Genomic DNA, 19,663 nt, shown 5'->3' with positions numbered 1-19,663 from the left:
GAATATAGGGTCATAAAAGAAGAGCTGGAAATATATATAAAGTAGAATCTAAGGAGCTGGTATCAGAGCTAAGGCAAGATGGATGGAAGAGGGAGAAAGAAGTACTAAATACTTTCTTAGCTTAGAAAAGAGAAATGCTAGCAGAAAAACATAAATCATCAGCTGAAGACAGAAACGGGAAAAGAATTATTGAAAAACAAGACGAAATATTGAAAGAAACCGTTGATTTTTTATAGTAGTTGTATACTAAAGAAGATATTTGATGTTAAAATGCAGAAGATTATATTTTTTCTCAAAATTTTTCATCTCTCTCTGACGATGAAAATAAAATATGTGAAGGTTTATTAACACACAGGGAATGTAAACAAGCTGTATTCGCAATGAAGAAAAACAAAACTCCAGGCTCTGACGGAATAACCGCGGAATTCTATCAGGTGTTCTGGAATGAGATCTGTGATATTTTAGTTGCCGCTCTTAACGAGTGTTATGCTAATGAGAAAATGTCGGATACTCAAAGGAAGGAATAATTACTTTGATATACAAGAAAGGGGATCACCGAGAGCTGAAGAATTGGAGCCGATCACATTGCTGAATAGTGATTATAAAATAATTGCAACAGTGCTTGCAAAACGTTTTCAAAAAGTAATTGGTAAAATTATTCATGAAAACCAGTCGGGTTACATAAGAGGTCGTCTGGCGCTTGTAATGTAAGACTTACTAAAGATATCATTGAATACATGACAAGGAACGGTAAAAACGGTGCTCTTATGATGGTAGATTTTTCTAAAGCTTTTGATGTAATTGATGTAACTTTTATAAAAAATGCCTGAGTAAATTTAATTTTGGACCTGTTTTCCAGAAGTGGGTAACAATTTTATACACAAATATTTGTAATTGTAAATGGTTGGTTATCTGAAACTTTTAGTGTTCTGAGAGGAATACGCCAAGGGTGTCCCCTCTCGGCCTTATTGTTTTGTAATTGCCGCAGAATTAATGGCAAATAAAGTGAGAGAAAATAAGGAAATCAAAGGTCTAGATATTGATGATAAGGTATTGATCTGAAATTGCTGCAATATGCAGATGACACCTTATTTTATGCATCTGATATAAATTCTTTTGAAAATATTTTAATCGAATTAGAGGTTTTTGGCATAGTTTTGCAGGACCGAAGTTAAATAGAGAAAAGACTGTCTTGATTTGGATTGGAACAGCCTGTCAACGATGGTCGTTATCTTGTTTTGGCTTACATTGGACAGATGAGCCAGTAAAATACTTAGGACATTATATCGCACCTGATCTGCAGTGTGCTTTAAAGATAGATTGGGAAAATAAATTAGAAAAAATGCAAAAACTGTTAGATAACTGGAGAAAAAGAAACCTGACTTTGTTTGGAAGACTGACTTTTATCAAATCACTTGCAATTAGTCAAGTTATCCATTTAATGATTGTTGATACAATACCGTCTACTTTTTTGATAAAACTTAATAGCCTGATATTTAAATTTCTTTGGAAAAGTAAAATTGAAAAGGTAAAACGATGTATTGTTACTGAGGATTATTGTGAAGGAGGAATACGAATGATTGATGTTAAAAAGCAGATGTTTAGTTTTAGGCTGAAGTGGCTTGGGATGCTTTTAGATAATACAACAGGAAATGGAAAGACATGTGTAAACATTGGTTTGACTGTTTGGGAGGGCTGCATCTACTGCTCAATTGCAATTATACTGATTATACTTTAAATCTCTTAAAACTTAGAAATGTCCCATATTTTTATAAAGAAATATTACATGCATGGTACCTCATAAACAAATACACATCAGCTGAATGTCAGACACAGAACATGTCGACGAAAATATTTTATGGTATAATCAAGATATTGTTTTTTGAAAAGAAAATGTTATTTTATGAAGACTGGTATAAAAAAGTGGTATTATATACTTAAATGATATCTTTAAAAATGGTACTTTTGTTTCAGTAAATGAATTATTTATCCGCCTTAAAACTAGGAGAAGTAAACAATTTTTTGATTTTTGACTATACAAAGTTACAAAAATCAATTCCAAAAATTTGGATAAATGATAAGCATAGGGTACCTTTGGTTTTCAAAGACCATAATTTCTCTATCCCCCATTTTGTATTTGGAAAATCAGTTAAGCCTGTTAGTCTTTTGAGTAGTAAACAGTGGTATAATATGATTGTTTTTGAACAAATTAAAATAAATAAATGTTGTTTGTATTGGGAAGATGTCTTGCAGAAGGACGTTTAAATGGTCCTCTGTTTTTAATAGGAATTTGATTGGGATAAAAGATTTTCGTCTACGTGAATTTAATTTCAAGCTTTTATATAATATGTTACCAGTTCGTAACAATCTGTTCAAGTGGGTCTCTCATACGATGACCTTTGTTTAATGCAAAAAGACTGAAGATGTGCTTCATGCTTTCATTTCATGTAAGGCAAATGAAACCTTCTTTGCATATTTAAAGGACTTATTTTCACGTGCTTTCAATCTTAGAAAGAGATAGATATTGTTTTATTACTCAAAATGAATTCGCAAACCGAAATCGATTTGATAATGACTATTGCTTTTTGGTCGATTTATACAATGATTATTTTTTCGTAATAAGTATGGGTATGATAATAAAGATTTGAGTTTGATTTACTTATTTAAGAGAGAAATGACTAACAGAATAGAAATAAACGAACATTTGAAAGTACAAAATATGAAATTTTCCTGCGAATTTTGCTTAGTTATATTTGAATAAATAACTTGTGTATTATTGATGTTCAATTGATTTGCTGAATTGTAAGCAAAATTATGTTATTGTTTGAATATTGAATAAACACCTCTAAGAGGCAAAGAGAAAAAATATCAATTAAAATCAAAAACCTCAACAAGACATAACATGAACAAGAAATAACGTAGACTTTTAATCGTTCCTCTGAAATGACCCCGATACCTTCAGCATTAGCCTACATTCTAGAAAATATAGCCTGCAATAATTCAATATGTCACTCTCAATAATGTGTAGCCACAGCGGAAAGTGGGATTTTTTTTTCAAAGTCCGACATTATAATATTCTACTACAGCCAGGGCGGCGATTTCTTTTCATGACCGGGGGGGGGGGGGACGAGGAGCAGTGGCGTAATAAGCAAAAAACGTTTAGGGTGGCAGAAAAATCTACATGTTAATACGCAGGCCCTGGGAACGTTTTTCAAATAGGGGGGGGGGGAGTAGGGGCAAAGTATTTACCATTAGGTAGAGCATAGCAAAGCAATGTGGATCGTAAATTGGCGGGGGTCCAGGGGAAAAGCCCCGGCGGGTGTCAAGGGGCGAAGGGGTTTTAGGCATGTATTAAGGTCACATGAGCATATTTTGATACCTTATTTGTGACACTTGCATGAAGGTCACTAATTAGAGTGGGATCCAGAGGGCGGAGCCCTCAGAAGCTAAGGGATTTTAGGCATTAAATTACGTTCAGATGAGCAACCAGGGGCAGGCCTTCGGGCCCTCGGTGGGGTCCAGGGGGCAGAGCCCGGAAGCTCAGGGAAAAATCATGCCATTTCAGCAACATTTGTAAATCACTGGTATCGAGTTAGAAATAAACCACGTTTGAATTTCACTTGGGGGAGACTGATCCCACCCCTGCCCCAATCAGTACGCGAGGGAGCCATAGCGAATGACGGAATCCACAATTGTTTTTTCTTAGTATTTACTTGTACATTTTGAGAGATAATATGGAGATAGCGTAGCTAGCGAGTGAGAAGATTTTTGCATTTTTATTTGTCTAAACGCTGCACTCTTGGGCCCTCCAGAGCCTAAAAGTGTGTTGCAGTCTTTAGTCAGTATTTGCTTTACATTTTTTGTGGCACTTTTTTCAAATTTTGAGGCGAGACGACCCCCCCCCCCCCCCCTCCCCCTAAATTTGAGGAGGGACGTGTACCTTCGTCCCCCACCCCGGGATCGCCGCCCCCTGCTACCAGCAAAATTACAACGTAATTATTCTTCAATTTTTAGGTACAATTTGTGTAAATAGCCCGACCCCCCTTCTGTCTTTAAAGCCTCGTTTAGATATGAGGTGGCAAAACCGCATCGGGTTTTTTTTATAGTGACATAATCATGACGTGCAATAAGTTCATATTTCTATGAGCTCTGTGAATCCGCGCAATATTATTTGCTGCCATTAATTTATATTAAAGAAACCAATAACGAAAAAAAAGCCGTGTTTTTCGTCGGTGTTTCCCATTTTATATCTTAAATGACAATGTTGACTGCGTTGAATCAAATTCACAATAGACCCCAGACTCTGTTCTGTCAAATATTGATCATGGATCTACATTAATGATGAGCAATCGAACGGGTTTGTTTATCTCACTGGTTTCTTTGATGTCGAATGATGGACTGGTTTGATCATAATTAGTCATGACAGCGATGCCTTTGTGACTGCCGTGCTTCGTCCAGTAGAGGGTGCCATTGAAGTAGCCTATACCACGCAGGTCTTTTCGCTCTTCATCGCCATCGATGTCAGGGTCATTCATGTAGTCTGTGAGCTCGTGAGCCATTGTGAGAGGTTGGTTTAAGTCCTTGTAGAAAGTTCGTTGTTTAAAAAAGTCACAGAAAAATATGCGTCGTGGATCTTCTGCCATAACATAGAAAAATAGCAAATCTTACAAGAAATACAAAAATGTATTAATCTGATAAATGTAATATTTAAGTAAATAACATGTCATGACTAAACCCACACAGCAATCAAGATGGATTAAAAATCAAAGTCTGAGGAGACAAGATAAGATTACGTACAACTTGAAGATACTGCATGTTTGTAATATACGTGGCGTATAATATAATTATGCATATTTAGAAATATTTAAATTGTGAAATCTGCACTTCCAAAACTGTCTCCCCGTGACTATTCAAAACGTTAATTTTTACGCTTTGTAATGTAGTTATATGAGGGATCGTTATAATAAGCAAATAACTACCGTTGGTGAAGGTGATGGGGCGAACTATCACTTCCGACGCGATCTGGATGTAGCTATCTTTCCGAAGCGAAGCTGAGGAAAGATAGCGTATACATTCTGATCGCCGAGGAAGTGATAGTTTGCCATCGCCTGAACCAAAGGTGATTATTTGCTTTATATTCCACATCTAAAACAATTAACTACAAAAAGAAAAAGGACGTGTATGCATCTACATAAAAAACACCTAGGCCCAAATTCACACCAACAAAGTTTAAGTTTAACCCAACCCCTGAGGTAACGGTGCGCGCATGTGTTTTCTTTGATTGCGCTCATTGGTCATGCGCGCTTAATTACGCCTGTTTTAGTGCGCTTTGGGATAATCTTCAGTGAAAGTGCGTTGCCCTGTGTAGATATAACCTCTATCTTCAGTGAAAGTACGTTACACTGTGTAGATAGTAGTACTAACTACACAGTGTTACGAACTTTTTGCTTCTCCCTTCATTAATGGGCGAACTATCTTTCATCACATGACTTACTTTTGACCAATCGTAGAGCAAGATTCTTAGTATGTGGGATATAATAAGCAAATAACTACCGTTGGTGAAGGTGATGGGACAAACTATCACTTCCGAGACGATCTGGATGTAGCTATCTTTCCGAAGCGAAGCTGAGGAAAGATAGCGTATACATTCTAAACGACGAGAAAGTGATAGTTGCCATCGCCTGAAACCAAAAGTTGATTATTTGCTTTATATTCCACGTCTAAAACAATTTCACTACAAAAAGAAAGGACGTGTATGCATCTACATAAAAGACATTAGGCCCTAATTCACACCAAAAAAAGTTACAAGTTTAACCCAACCCCTTGAGTGTACGGTGCGCGCATGTGTTTGCTTTAATTGCGCTCATTGCTAATGCGCGCTTAATTACGCATGTTTTTTAGTGCGCTTTAGATAATCTTCAGTGAAAGTGCGTTGCCCTGTGTATATAGTACCTCTATCTTCAGTGAAAGTGCGTTACACTGTGTAGATAGTTGTACTATCTACTCAGTGTAACGAACATTTTTTGCTTCTCCCATCAATATTGGGAGAACTATCTTTCATCACGTGATTTACTTTTGACCAATCGTAGAGCAAGGTTCTTAGTATGTGGAATATAATGTCTGTTACCTTGTTATATCATATCACCAAAGTCATGTTTACAGTATTGAATGAAAGGAATACCGTGAAATGGTAATAAAGTGCAATATAGTTATCTTTTCATGATAAATCCATGGTTTTGCATACCAATTAAAGGCCTTCAAGAATACTACCACCTGACATGACCCTTTTGAATAAGAAATACGTATGGCAGAGGTCAATGTAGGGGTATTGTGGAGCGTTATTGGTGTCAAGTGTGACAGACATTTACGCTATACAAACCTCGTAACATGTATTTCCATTGGACAATCACATCATCATTGTATTGTATTACATGTCTTCGTATATTTTTTAATTGATATGTTATTACTCTTTCTCCCCATATTAATGCATATTGTGTTCAGACTTATACAAAAGTATAAGCCTGTCCTATCGAAACAAATTTTAGTTTCTCCATTTATCATTTATCATTCTTTCTTGAAATGACATGTCATTTTATCAAGCCCTTCTAAATATGAAATACATACGGCTGAGTTCAATGCTTAATCCGCCGATTTTGTGTAGATCTGTGTTACGGTATACAGTCTCCGTGCTTCCAGATCCATTGAGAGGTTTGCGCCGGATCTTGTTTCCAATTGACCAATACAAGAATCTGAAAAATCAAGTGTCCTGAAAATTCATATCAACATCAACAAAATCAAAGAATTTCATGACGTTATCCTCTTACCGACATGATAGGGGTAACCATTGATAGAAATGACACATTTCCTGCATTGTCGTTTGAGTAACCTGATGCCAATTCCCTCAAGTAACAATTTCAAGCATTGCAGCGGCGAAAAATGGCCTCTTATTAAAGTTTCAGTATTGAAAATCGTATATAAAAAGCAAGCCTTGCAAATCCCTGTACTTGTTGCATTTATATATTTTGGTAATTATTATTAAAATTATTATTCTCATTATATTATTATTATTATTTTATCTGTATTACTATTTTTAGACCCGAACACGTGTAAAATTTAGCCGAATACGACCATACCAATTCAGCTCCACTTAAAAAAAAATACGGTGACCGTTAATTAATTATTTAATTAGGGCCCCCAAGAATAACAGTATTTTAACCACTGATGGGGCTACCCTGTTGAAATAAAACGAAATAAATAAAAATAAATAAATTAGAAATTAAAAATAACAATACATGGCTGGTTGTGCGTAATAGAACCAACACGAAAATGCCAACATCGGCATTGGCAGAAATACATCGTAAAAGGCGCTATTTCGTTTTGTCAACGTTTTTTTTCTTCAAATTATCTAATATTTTGTGGTGGTACACAAGTATTAGAAATCGTAATATTTATGGATATTTCAGCCGTCTCTGAACCGATTTTGATCAAACAAAGATGATTTTGTCATTTAAATTGTATGTTCTTTCAAATTTGACACCCAGTTTTTCATTATCTCACAACAAAATTATTTTGTTTAGTGCCCTCTGCAATAGAACTCAACTATCCCTTTAACAACACCAACTCTACTTCCGAACCATCAGTATGATTACGTGATTAAAGTTACCCCTGTTCCTCATCCATCTCCAACGACAATGGGCCATCGGTTAATCCGGTTTACAAAGTTCGCCTCATTCCCTGGAATGCGCTACCTTGTCCAATATCCACAGTCGTTATTTTCTTTGCCCCATCGTAGGCGATGTATAGAATGCGTGACGATTCAGCGATCGCAACTCCTCGTGGGTCTACGATTCAAATGAAATCATGAATTATAAACATCTTGAAATGGGGGGGGGTAGGGGGCTACTAACGATTGGTTTACTTTAAATTCTCTTTTTTTTTTCCTTCTTGTTTTGATCCGAAATAGATAGACAGAAGATAATAGCATTTAATAAGCAAACATGATAAATATCAAAATCATGATACATTCAAAGTTGTTTGATATCCCTCCCATTAAGAATATATTCTCTGCCATCAGCTCCATTCCAGTGTCATATTGTGTCAGATTCCTTGCTACTTTTTATTTGTATATACCAAGATTCATGATATGATTCTATGTTATGTTTAAATCATTTTCTATACCATACCATTGTCGTTTCCAGAAGTGACCTCCTCCCTGTTTCCTCCATCCTCATCAGCACGATAAACTCGTTTTGTACCCCTGTCACCCCAGTAGAGCTTCTTCTCCACGGAGTCATAGGTCATATAATTGGGTTGATCGGTGGATGGTATAGAAGTGAAGTTTAGGTCATCTTGTAGATCTGCAACAAAAATCCCGCCTTCACCTGTCACAAACATCTTTGCAGTCGATTCTGAAAAAAACGGTGGAAGGAGGTAATTTATTCCCCAAAGTTTTTCCTCGTACGTTCTTCAAATGTGCTCAGGCGCGTACGCAGGGGGGGGGGGGGTTAACCCCCCCCCCCCCTTTGGTAATTTTATGTATGTAACCCCCCCCCCCCCCCCTTAAAAAAACCTAATACCCCCCCCCCCTTTTTTTTTTTTTTTTCTAATTAAAAAAAAAAAAAAAAATTATTCCCACGACCGACCTAAAAAAGGTGACCTTACCCCCCCCCCCCCAACTGAGCAAAATGTCAAATTTCCAAATTTCGAGACCAAAAAAAAAAAAAAAGTGTCCCCCCCCCCCCCCCCCCCCTTATTCAGCGGCTGGCTGAGTCGTTGCGAAATTTTCGGACCGATTTATAAATGTTAAACCCCCCCCCCCCCTTTGAAAAAATCCTGCGTACGCGCCTGAATGTGCTAATGTACAAATCAATATCTGTCGTTCTTCGTTCTTGAGAGCTGGTAAGGAGATGATCAATTAAGGTATACACTTCAGTCACATTCCAGACGCTGTTATACAATACCTTAACGAAGCGTAGACAGTATAAGTTCCGTGGTAATGATCTCGTGACTCAAACTGATTATTGATCTTAGGTGTGAATTTGTGGTTTTTTAGGTGTGAAAGGTGAGGTATTGATGGTGTCACAGTTGCCATTTAAGTTCGGTGGTGATAGTCCTGTGATTGTTGGCATATTTCCATTGCACCAGTTGATAACTGACTGTTGGCAAATTTCCATTGCACCAGTTGATAACTGACTGTTGGCAAATTTCCATTGCACCAGTTGATAACTGACTGTTGGCAAATTTCCATTGCACCAGTTGATAACTGGTCTGTGTGCATATTTCCAGTTGCACCAGTTGATGACTTTATGTTGGCATATTACCAGTTGCACCAGTTGAAACCTGGTCCGTGGGCATATTTCCAGTTGAACCAGTTGACACCAGTTAATTTGCATATTAAGTATGGGGTGCGTGCAGATCTATGTTTTTTTTAAACAATTTATCTGAATTTACAGCATATTTCTTAATTACTTATGATTTAGTTATATGCATTTAATTTCGAAAATACTACAATATAAATTGCCAGTTATTAAGACATTTCACTACTTCGTATAAATTACATTAAATTAAACATGAATAAGGGAAACATTAACTATAAACTAAAATGATTTCAATAAAATACAAGTATATAGAAACATTTCGATTAATTAAATTATTTAAGTCTACCAATGTCTTTACATTTGAAGTACAGACGAACCGGTAATGAAGTGTTGTTGCCATTCGCAATTAACCAGGACAAAGTAAAGTAGTTTTTCAACTGGCCTGGAGCTTCAACTGTTGGAAGTTTTACCAAATGGTTCTACTTGCTCAGCTAGACCAGTTGAATTCTAACTGGCCTGGATCAACTGGATCGTTTAGCCCGTTTCAAGTTCCAGGATTACCAGTTGGCATTGACTGGTTCTTCAACTGGACCAGTTGCAATTAGCTATTCCTTCACGGATTTGCATATTAAGTATGGGGTGCGTGCAGATCTATGTTTTTTTAAACAATTTATCTGAATTTACAGCATATTTCTTAATTACTTATGATTTAGTTATATGCATTTAATTTCGAAAATACTACAATATAAATTGCCAGTTATTAAGACATTTCACTACTTCGTATAAATTACATTAAATTAAACATGAATAAGGGAAACATTAACTATAAACTAAAATGATTTCAATAAAATACAAGTATATAGAAACATTTCGATTAATTAAATTATTTAAGTCTACCAATGCCTTTACATTTGAAGTACAGACGAACCGGTAATGAAGTGTTGTTGCCATTCGCAATTAACCAGGACAAAGTAAAGTAGTTTTTCAACTGGCCTGGAGCTTCAACTGTTGGAAGTTTTACCAAATGGTTCTACTTGCTCAGCTAGACCAGTTGAATTCTAACTGGCCTGGATCAACTGGATCGTTTAGCCCGTTTCAAGTTCCAGGATTACCAGTTGGCATTGACTGGTTCTTCAACTGGACCAGTTGCAATTAGCTATTCCTTCACGGATTTGCATATTAAGTATGGGGTGCGTGCAGATCTATGTTTTTTTTAAACAATTTATCTGAATTTACAGCATATTTCTTAATTACTTATGATTTAGTTATATGCATTTAATTTCGAAAATACTACAATATAAATTGCCAGTTATTAAGACATTTCACTACTTCGTATAAATTACATTAAATTAAACATGAATAAGGGAAACATTAACTATAAACTAAAATGATTTCAATAAAATACAAGTATATAGAAACATTTCGATTAATTAAATTATTTAAGTCTACCAATGCCTTTACATTTGAAGTACAGACGAACCGGTAATGAAGTGTTGTTGCCATTCGCAATTAACCAGGACAAAGTAAAGTAGTTTTTCAACTGGCCTGGGGCTTCAACTGTTGGAAGTTTTACCAAATGGTTCTACTTGCTCAGCTAGACCAGTTGAATTCTAACTGGCCTGGATCAACTGGATCATTTAGCCCGTTTCAAGTTCCAGGATTACCAGTTGGCATTGACTGGTTCTTCAACTGGACCAGTTGCAATTAGCTATTCCTTCACGGATTTTTGCACCCTCCATACCCCCCCCCCCCCCCCCCTCTTATCCCAAACTGCTTCCGGCGCGCCTGGACGTGACTATGAAGGATCCAAGACACGATGTTCAGGAACGGGATGAGAACGTCATTATTTTGGTTCATTTATTGTGTAACATTTGCGTAATTATTGGATTGAATGCGGGTTACAGTAACATATTTCCTCTTCGACGTAAATTTCACGTGAATGAAGAACATGATGCTTCTCAAGTCAACCTCTTAATATTTATGTGAATTTCACGCAGATATTTTGACTAAAACTATCACCAACGCTTCACGTGTTTCTGTGACGCGATTATAAAACTTCTGAAGAATGTGATAATTTCGTTTTATATGAAGATGTAATTTCATAACCAAACAAAAACGGAAGTATTAGGTTTACAAACCATGGTCTCCAAGGTAGGGATAATCACGTTATTATAATGGTGATATTTCAGTGACAATTACGTGATTTAGTGTACGTGTTTTATAAGTGACCTAGTGCAAGAAACGTGTTAACACAATCACGTAATTGTCAAGTGCTTGAAGAACGTAAATCTGTTGATAACGACGTGATTTTTATTGGGTTACTAACTTTTGGGCTAAAATTATTTTAGGATTTTCTAAGGGATAATGTGTTGAACAACGGGTGGGGTATGTGTGAATGTTTGAGTCTAAACTGTAAATATTCTAAAAATAGCGATGGTAGTTGATTATGAGAATATGTATACATAAAAATGCTTGTCTGAAAAATGTAAATATCTTGTATTTTTAATGTTTTTAAACGATTAAATAAAGGTTCCGTGTGTGATATATAATATAAGTGAGTGACCATGCAAATCGATCTCTTTTGAAGCAAAAATAAGGAATTAATTCTTGTCAAACTACAATTACCCCCCATACAATATATATATATATATATATGTAAAATGCTTACTTTTAGTTGTAGTAGGATGTGGTGTGGTCAAGTCCGATATAGAATTGGTTGTTGCTTCAAGAGAAGTAGTGGATGCTGGAAATGAATTCAAGTCGAACGAAGACGTTTAGATTTCGAGCAATAAAAACAGAATATCAAGATCTAAATTCTATCCAATAATTTCATAATTCAAACGAAATTCCTACCATTCTTTTACAGTGGAATCCACCCAAGGGTAGTGGTAAATTATTATTTTGAGAGTAGATTTAACGATGGTGTTTAGCTTTACTTCTACTCCAAACTATAAAATGGTCGCTATTATGACTCCCTGGAAATTGATTTCCACTCGTGATCATTAGATTTGAGAGAGAAACAGAGGGAGAGAGAGAGGGGGTAGAGATATATATATATAGAGAGAGAGAGAGAGAGAGAGAGAGAGAGAGAGAGGGAGAGAGAGAGAGAGAGAGAGAGAAGGGAGATAGAAGGGAGCGAGAAGGGGAAGGGGGGTGATGGATGATACTGAAGTTTTCTAATACGAGTAGTTGTAGTATGTGAGGTGGTAGAGCCCGTCATAGAGATCGTTGTGATGTCTTGCGGAGTAGTTGATTCTGAATATTAAAAAAAGATGATATGAACATAATAATGATTCGATCTTGGGGAAAATGAGTTTCTTTTCATGTACATCCAATTTAATTGAAAGATAGGAAGATTGAGAGAGAGAGAAAGAGAGAGAGAGGTAACATGCTTACCTGTAGTTGTAGTGGGATTTGGTGTGGTCGAGTCCAATATAGAATTGATTGTTTACTCGTGAACATTATATTTTATTACTCTTTCCATTGGACGATCCCCGCACGGGCATCGAGCGGAGGCCTCGCGCTGATCGTGCAGCGAACGCACGTTTTTGGGGTGAACATGGGGGCAAAAAACGCTCAAAAACGAAACGGCGGCTGCACGGTCAACGCGCCTTCTCGCGCAACCTCTCCACGAAAGCTGCACAGGCTTCCGTACGATTTCCGTGCGGATGCTGAGGAGACTGCACGGCTACTGCACTGCAATTGCAACTGAACGGCGACTAACCGTCGGGCGTATGGTGGCGTTGCGTTTGCCGTGCGGTTGCCCTAGGGCCTTATTAATTACAATTGACTTTTTTTGCGGCGGCCGAAGGAATTCCAAGGGTGCCCAAGGGCAGCCTTTAGGAGACCCTACGAGGCCCGTACGGTGGTCTTGCGGTATGGCCCACGTACAAGGCCCACGTACGTCTCCGGTAAGGTCACCGCGCGACATCTGTACTGCCCTCGTGGCTGTTCGCGCCGTTCGTGGAGCAGGTATGTGGCGGAGATATGGAGATATCGTCGTATTGTCCCTCTGCGGGCGCCTTGGTATTTGTCAAAAAATCTACGGTCGCCGTGCGTCATCACTTCAAGGCCGTACGACGGCCACAGGTTTTCTGTATCCACAAATTACAAATACTCCGTGCTGCTACCCTATCTTAATTATGTGACCGCTACCGCATGTGACCGTGTGAATGGTGCGACGGCCATATTGTTGGCCATCAATAATTATGTTAGGCCGCACGACCGCCACGGCAAATGTGACCTAGGCATTTATGCCTAGGTAACATTTGCTCTACGGCTAGGATACGGCGGCCGTACGCCCCCGAAATCGAGAGATACTTGTAGCGGCCGCAGAGAATCTGGAGTATTCCTATCTTTATAGGCCGTACGGGTCGCCGTTGGATTATAACGCGGAGTTATAACTGTTTTCATTTCTAGGTTCGCCATAGCGATTAGACACACCGTAGCCATGCCGTAGAGCGGTTCCACGGCGACCGTACGTCGAGTGTACGGTAGCCTTGCGTTTTTACATTCTCCAGGGGCGCACGGTCGCCTATTGGTCCCCCTTCGGCCGCCTTGCGGGCACCCTGCGGCGTCTTTGTGTCTGTCTTATTATTTGTCGAAAAACTACGGCCGCCGCAGGACGCCCTAAGGAGACCTTGCGTCATCAGTTCAAAGGCCTTTTCTGTCTCCACAAAATTAAAATACGCCGTGCGGCAACCCTAACATATGTGACCGCTACCGTATGTGACCGTGGGAATGCTGCGGCGGTCCTATAATTGCTATTGGCCGTAGATTTTTAAGACCACACGGTCGCCGAGGCAAAATAATGTGACCTAGGCATCACTATTGCATATTTTTACGTTTGAAAAAGTTTCAACATATACTCCTCTCTCACCTCAGAAAGGTTTCAATTTCTTAAATCATGCGTACATTTTAGTCGTTAATAGGTCCGTAATTGTATAATTACTCTCATTGCTCAAGAATCAAAATTGTCCTATGTCTACCATTCACTTCAATGATTCATAATTTATTTAATCAGTCAACAAGTTGGACTGACATATCATAATTTTTATGATCATCACTATAAACGTCAAACTCACCAGATAACTTGCAAACGAAATGTCGTTTAATACCATTCAATGGGACGGGAAACGAGGGCATGAACTCTGGTACTGTAGGCATCAATACACCATTGACAAGAATCGGCTGGCAATAATTATCGGCCATGTTTGTAGACCTCTGTGCGTGAGCTAAAACACATTTATATACAAATATACAGAATAACGTTATTAAATATACAACCTCATACCTCATATAAATATCTGCTGGTAAACACATACCCTGAATAACGATTGTATAAGCCATTGTGGATAGAATACCCAAAGTCACATCATCTGATATAATATACATGTAGTGGGCACAATCAAATCCATTCTAATCCAATTCCAATCCATTCTAAGGATAAAAAGTTAAGTAAACTTAACCCACGTGCACCTAATAATAAGTAAGTATCATGTTATTGATGATATTGATCCGACTAGATACAAATGCTGCACAGATTTAAATTTGCTAGGGGCGGGGGCATTATATGCCCCCCCCCCCCCCCACCCACGATTTTTCCGATTGCTCGGGAACGCATATGAATGGCGCCCCGCCGCTCGCCGACTTTTTTCTTTCGAGTCTTGCGCATCTTTAAAAAAAAAATTGAAAATCGGACCAACAGTTACAAGATCACGTGACCTTTTGTCTTAGCAAATTTTTCTGATTTGTGGTTATTGGGTCTTTTTTTAAGTTTAGGTGGTTGTTTTTGGAGTCATAATAGTTGAATTGTAGTAAAAAATGAAATAAAACAACAAAAACAAAAAAAACAGTTAAAAAACGATGAAATACATAAGAAATTGTTAAGACAAGAGATAACACAAGGAATAAGCTGTATTTTTTTTTATTCCAAATGGTCTAATGAATATATGTAGTTAAAAAGAATGCTTATATATGATTTATGGGTAAAAATATGATTTTATGACCTTATTTGCATAAATTACCATAAATATGCAAAAAGGTGAATTTTTCAAAAATTTAAAATTATCATATTATTCTATGCACTTCACTTGACATGCGTGCAATTTTTCGCGGAGATCTTAAGGGGGCCATAATGCCCCCCCCCCCCGGCCGTAGTAAGACCTCAAATAGCCCGGCCTTTTTAGGGTTAAGACATAACAAACATACGAATGTACATTATGTAGGCACATGGCATTTTGTAATACTCTATGTGCTACGCAATTATTGGATATTGTTATTATTCATTAGCCGCATTAATAATCATCCAGGACAAGAACATGGGTGACGAGATGGAGAATTTGTTTTTAAATAATCCTGTCCTACTACCGGAAATAGTTAAATAAAAAATGTGCAGGAAAACTTGGTGATTCTTCCATGTTTATGAAAAGTGCATAATTAAATGATTTAACTACTTTTCTTGATCTAGCTATCCAAGAATTACTAGAAAAGATAGTTACTTTAATAACAAACATCTGTTCATTTAAGTTCATTTAAGTTCCTTTGCTCTTTATTGTATATATGCAAAATTTAAAATAATTTAAACATAACATTTAATTTCAATCCAGGGCCCCGTCTTTAATACAAAGAGTTGATATCACTTGCAACTTATTTGCAGCTGATATCAATCGCAACTATTTACAAAAGAGATTGATTAGAGGACTGGCGATTGATTGCGATCAATCGCAACTCTTTGTAAGACGGGCCCAGGTCAATATCAAAACAAGCAATTATGATTGACCTGGAATAATACTGTATGCTACATGATATCAAATCGTAACGGTACTGTACACAGTTAAAATTTTTGTGAACAAGTTGTTTAAAAGTTTAAACAACTCTTGATTAACGGGTGACCTGATCTAAGAGTTGTTTAAAATGTTAAGCAACTCGAGTTGTTTAAAGTTTAAACACTTAGTTGATCAACATTTTGAACAACTTGTTTAAAATCACAATTTAAACAACCGGTGTTGTTTAAAGACGGTTGTTTAAAACGGAGCTGTTGTTCAGTGGAGGTTGTTTACACCAACTGGGTTGTTTAAAGAAAGTTGTTTAAAAAGGAGCTGTTGTTCAGTGGGGGTTGTTTACACCAACTGGGTTGTTTAAAGAAAGTTGTTTAAAACGGAGCTGTTGTTCAGTGGGGGTTGTTTACACCAACTGGGTTGTTTAAAGAAAGTTGTTTAAAAAGAAGCTGTTGTTCAGTGGGGGTTGTTTACACCAACTGGGTTGCTTAAAGAAAGTTGTTTAAAATGGAGCTGTTGTTCAGTTGGGGTTGTTTAAACCAACTGGGTTGTTTAAAGAAAGTTGTTTAAAAAGGAGCTGTTGTTCAGTGGGGGTTGTTTACAACAAAAGGGTTGTATAATGGGGTATAATTTGGGTTTGATACTCTGAATAAGTGCACCACTACTTCTGGGTCTCTATATAGGTATATGAAGACTAGGGTAATTCTGCAATTCATGAATTAGCGCCAAAACATGAGCGCGCATGCACGCACGTATAAACTGCATATATATAGGGATGCATGCAATCCCTATGGCAAGAAATTTAGCACACGTTATAACCGAGTGCGCGATCAGTGCCGCACTGCATGACGCGACGATTTTAAGTCTACCTGTATTCTGACATTTGCGTACAGATACCGAAAATTTTAACTGTGAACTTACGCTAAAAACTTCAAAGTAGTTAATAGAAAAGTGATTTCAATTAAGCCATTGAATCCCCAGTCACTTAGAAGCGCGTCGGTAGCTTGGTCGGCCATGATGTTGTGTTGTGGGTTGGAAAGTAATAACTATTAAGCTAAATAAATGTAAGTATAGAGACAAACAAAATGGAGCCTGCAGAAACACGTGTGGTTGCTTTGGTAGTTTAATCCAGACTCAATGTCCATGTGCTTTTACATATGTATCAATCTGTGTAGTCAGCAAAAGACCCTTGCATACACTTGCATTGTGTGTATGCATCTAATATGAATAACAATGAGCTGTGCCTTAACAGCTGCACTGCATTTCTAAGTGGCATGTCAATTTCAATTGCATGTTAGTTTCAAGGAACCTGTTTCTAAACATAACAATGTGAAATAAAGCCTTTAGCCAACACGCACTTAACTGGCACGAGACACATGACGTCATATGTAAACAACACTGTCTAAAAGCTCTCGTATAGTAAATATAGCAGTCATTAAATTTTAAACAACGAATGTTTAACAAAATTACTTCTGTTTCGAGCAACATTGTTTACAATTTGATCAACTGTTGTTTAAGATAGTGTACAACTGTAAGTGAACATCACTTTTTTAAACAGCGTTTTTACTGTGTATTCTTACCAAATGTCTTAATAACGTCTACCCATGTATAACTTTAACGCTAAAATACTCTTACACCTAACAAATATATCCTCATTGTAAAATAGATATTCTCACTTGTAATCATTTAAATTTTGGCGGTCTTTTTTTAAACATTAACTCGGTTTCATTTTTCCAGCTTTCCTGCTCACCATTCAGGACACATATCAACTTGATCTTGTTTGAATATAGTTTTAAATCCGGATACCAATGTAAAGACATTAATATTATATTTATAACTTTTATAAGAGGAATACCTCATGAGTTTAATATAGCATACATAAATGTGTTGGCAGCCATTTTTGATGGTATAATGGCCGCCGTCTTGGTTACATTGTTTCTATAAAAAGCTGACCTTATACTTTATGATACTTTTTCGTGCATCAATGAATATTCTTACCCTTAAAATGTGCCTTAAACTATATTGTAAATAGTAAAACGAATCTGATTATGTTGCGATACTGGCGACAATTTAGGATGCCATCGTTCATTTCCAGGATTTCTGGCGGCTATCACACTTTTCAAACGATCTAAATGGATTTGTCGACCCCGAAACCTAGGTATAGATCCCAACATTACATCTCTAATATGAACATGTCACGACTTATGACTAATTTCAGTTTTCGTCGGCCATCTCGGATTACCAAATGGATGCCATCTTTAGAATTGTTTTCAGTATACGGCTACTCCAGCACTTTATGCTAATTTAAAGCATACTAGAGAATATCTTGACCTCTTAAACATACATTTAATCTTGCAAATTACCAAAGGTAACTCACTTCCAGTCATTTTAAGGAGATTGGCGGCCATTTCGGTCGCCATCTTGAATTTACAGGTATTTTGGTAGCCATAACCCATTGTATGTGGTATGAATGGATTCTTCGATCCCCGAAACCTAAGTATACACAATAAAATCAAATTTCCAAGAGGGATATATCACGATTCATGGCTATTTTAATGTACTGGCGGCCATCCACAATAGGACAAATTTTCGAGTGTCCTTTTATTACTTTTAGCCGGAATTTTAGTATGTTGAAACCGTTGAAAAACCTTTTGTTGTAATCTTTTTGGGGTTGGTGTATTTTTTTACCCCAGGAACTGACGCGACTGAAAGAAGAGGCAGCCATTAACAATCATAAATGCCATGTTAATTTATATTAACATATCAAGTTTAGAGAACTATAACTACCTTAAAAACATTTTTGACATAATATTGTCCAGATCTGTGGCCAGTTTTCCAAAAAGGTTCGAGTCTTTAGTGAAGATGATTTATGAAATGTAGAGAAACATGCATTTTCGTCGCAATTTATATCATGGGGAAAATTTAAGGAGAAATCACAGTGTCTTTATATTTTTATGCAGATTATCATCAAGCCTATGAAATGCGGTATGATTTTGTAGAGAATTCTTAATTCTCTTTCAAATGACACGTCACACATGGTGAAATTGTAGTTAGGTTAAAAGTTCATCATCAATATTATACAGATATTGACTGACAGGAGGTGTCATATAACATTATTTGGACCGCTGAAGGGAAAATATGGTCACGAGGGAAAATATAACCCCCTTTCCATGGTTTTTCGAGGACAAACAAAATTTTGAAAAAGAAGTGCGAAAAATAATATTTCTATATAATTCGAGAAAAAAAAATCCTTTAAAAACAAAATCCTATAAAAAAAAATTAAAAAATTGGGTAGGAGGGAGGGAATAAATTTCAATTTTTGGTTTTACCTGGAAAAAAATTTGATTACAAAAAAAGACCATCGGTAATGGTGTATAATGTTTGTAATTGGTGACATACAGTCCTCAAGAGGGAGACATGCATTGATTAAAAATATATTCATTTCACCAGCTGGTTAATATAACACTGGAAAATGACCGACTAGGAAATTATTACAATGGATCCTTGCAATTGATATCACGTGACGAGCTCTGGACAAATCACATATCGGTATCTGTCTAAGCTATC

Source organism: Strongylocentrotus purpuratus, unplaced genomic scaffold (assembly GCF_000002235.5).
Source record: "Strongylocentrotus purpuratus isolate Spur 01 unplaced genomic scaffold, Spur_5.0 spur5_scaffold_21, whole genome shotgun sequence".
Taxonomy (NCBI): Eukaryota; Metazoa; Echinodermata; class Echinoidea; order Camarodonta; family Strongylocentrotidae; genus Strongylocentrotus; species Strongylocentrotus purpuratus.
The sequence above is the reverse complement of the archived record's forward strand: the minus strand, read 5'-3'. Positions refer to the sequence as shown.